This window comes from Trachymyrmex cornetzi, unplaced genomic scaffold, assembly GCF_001594075.2.
Source record: "Trachymyrmex cornetzi isolate Tcor2-1 unplaced genomic scaffold, Tcor1.1 scaffold222, whole genome shotgun sequence".
NCBI classification, from domain to species: Eukaryota; Metazoa; Arthropoda; class Insecta; order Hymenoptera; family Formicidae; genus Trachymyrmex; species Trachymyrmex cornetzi.
The window spans coordinates 210,100-212,746 of NW_017296870.1; the positions used below are offsets into that span (position 1 = coordinate 210,100).

At 35.4% G+C, this 2,647-nt stretch overlaps 1 long non-coding RNA gene across 1 annotated transcript; it reads right to left on the bottom strand.

Annotated features, from left to right (window-relative positions):
• Positions 1–1,152: 1,152 nt before the first annotated feature.
• LOC108760144 (uncharacterized) lies at positions 1,153–2,155 on the bottom strand. The gene is made up of 3 exons (XR_001940074.1): positions 1,761–2,155; positions 1,347–1,357; positions 1,153–1,237 (listed from the first exon to the last, which is right to left on the bottom strand). It is a non-coding gene; the product is annotated as an uncharacterized LOC108760144 (long non-coding RNA).
• Positions 2,156–2,647: the final 492 nt, after the last annotated feature.

Below are 2,647 nucleotides of genomic sequence, written 5' to 3' on the forward strand. Positions count from 1 at the left end.
TGGAGTTTGTTGGTCGACGTCGGATCGGGAGTTCTATGAATAGAGAATCGCATAACTGCCGCGTTGTCTATTCACCTTTCGAGAATTCTCCGGCTTTATATATCACACTCATAGAAGTTAAATTTGTATATCGAGTTGAAATTCTCTCTCCTCGCGAAATCTAAAGATCCTACGCTCTAAGGACCTCGTTGTATAATTCTAAGGAGTTGATCCGTGTAACTATGAACTACTGAAATCTTATTTAAGTGTTAGATTTTCGGATTCGTAGACTTTTTGTTTTACGCACTTTCAAATTTCTGAGATGTCAAGTGCGATCTTTTCCGGTTTCAATTCGATAAGTAATCACTATTAGATATAAAAGCAGCAATGGTAACTCAATTCATTGAATTATTTATTTCTGTGATTGTATTGTTTAATATGGATGTTCCAAACAACATCAATATTAATGTATTCACTTAGTAAATAATGAACTTAATTTTAGTCAAATTTAATACATTTCTTGAATTAAATTGTTTAATTTTATTGTTTTAGTTGAATTAATAACATATTGAGTAGGAATAGTGGCAATCTATTATAGGAACGATCAAAAATAAATCCGATTGTGTATATAAATTGACATTATGAATTTAACAGTGTAATCACTGTTAGATATTAAAAGAGCAATGTTAACCCAATTCCTTGTATTGAATAACATTTTATTTTTCACTTTTCATGTGCATCAAAATGTAAATTAATTAATTTCTGTTAATTTTAGTTTCAAACAATATGTGTTATATTGCAAGCGATATATTAACGTGTGCATTTATTAAATTTTTGAGTAAAATTTAATACAGTTCTTGAATTGTTCGATTCCATTCTTTTAATAAAATTAATAACATATTCAGTAGGAACCTATATATATATTTATTTAATTTTATATATATATAGGAATAATTAAAATAATTCAAATTGGATATTAATTTGATATTATGAATTTAACAATAATCATTAATCGGCGTTACATTGCCGTTTTTTTATATTGAAGAACAAGAATGGATTCGTTTACGACGGCCATACGAGCGATCTTGAAAGAAGGGAAGCACTCTAAGTCCTCTTCGCAAAGCGTAACTCGATATTGCATTAATGCGATATACGGAGGATTTTGATGGCGGACGAAGGCCAAGTCGGCCGCAATATTTCGTCGTTCTGGTGTCATATGGTGAGGAGCCCAGGGGTATTGCGTTTCCTCGAAGGGTTACTGGCGGATTAAAGGGGATACGTTATTAAGAAATAGTCGTGGTGTCGCTTTTCAGGGAAGACTGCACCCGACTTACGAGAAACATGTGACAGGGGGTAAACATAATTACCTTTAAGAAATCTACGATTTCTCGTGTTGTAGATGAATATTTCATTAAAGTTACAAGCTCTCTTTGAACTTTAAATTCTTTGGATCTTTGAATTTGGACAGCTTTCATTAAAAAGACTATTAATATTTGAAAAATATTAGAACATCAGTAAAAGACACTTTTCAAATGACGAATTTTTTCTTCCAAAGAAGATTTTCATTGCTGGCGAAAATAATCCCGAATCGAATGATTCTTCGAAAAATATTTACAATAGTTTAGATTTTGAGATTTTCCAAGCTACGAATTCATGCGAAACATACATCATAGGCATTACAAATCTTCATGTAGGCATAAAATCAAACATCAACGTGCTACGTGTGCTACAAACAGTACCAACCGACGTGTGGAGGGTTAATAATTCATAACGCCCCATACCTCGCATCAAAACGTGATCCATCGGCAAGTCGGGTGCATGACTACTTCATTACGATGTAATAAGCGTATAGCCCGTCCAGTCGATGTTCTACTAAACCAGAACCAGAAACAGTGAACTCGAACGGAGTGGAGTCGATACAGAGCTAGCCGGCGAACGAGCAGCGGGATGAGTTCGGGCGTAGGACTGCATAAAGGATGAAAGGACGATTCACTGAAACTCCGAAGCGCCGCTCGTATATAAGCCTCGGCCGTATTGTGTCTTTGGAGCAATGATATTGGCACTACGGCATTAGCGTATCGGGCCAACTTTGACGACCTGTATCAGTGTCGGTGTTCGTCTCCAGCAGCGCTAGCTATTTACGCGACAAATTAGTTTACTTGTTCTTAGAGCGAGACAGACATCATGCTTGTCATTTGCAGTTGCTTGTAATTTACGGCCAATTAAATTGGCTTTGAATTCAGGAATACTAGAAGCGCGCAACTCGGAGCTTGTAACCTTTTTCTTGAAAATGGGTAATAAGGCCGGGACGCAGACATTTGCACGACGCATAATGCATAAAGCATTAAAAAATTGACCAGAGTCTTTTATGCATAAAAAGGAAGGAAATCAAGGACTTCAATTGAATTCATTTTCTTATACATTTGGTGTTATTCAAGAAAACACGTACCCTTACCGTTGCGACATGTCGCGTAATACTTTTCAAGAAAAAATTTGAAGCAATAATTTCTTGGAATAATCGTAAAAATGTAAAAAAATTAATTGTTAATTTACTCGACCACTTAAGAACTATTTCGCGAAAAAATCTTTCTTTCTCGTCGGAGATCCGTTTCGTGTCGTTGGTATTTAAATTCCGCGCGGCACAGAGAGATAAATCGCAGCGTAATTA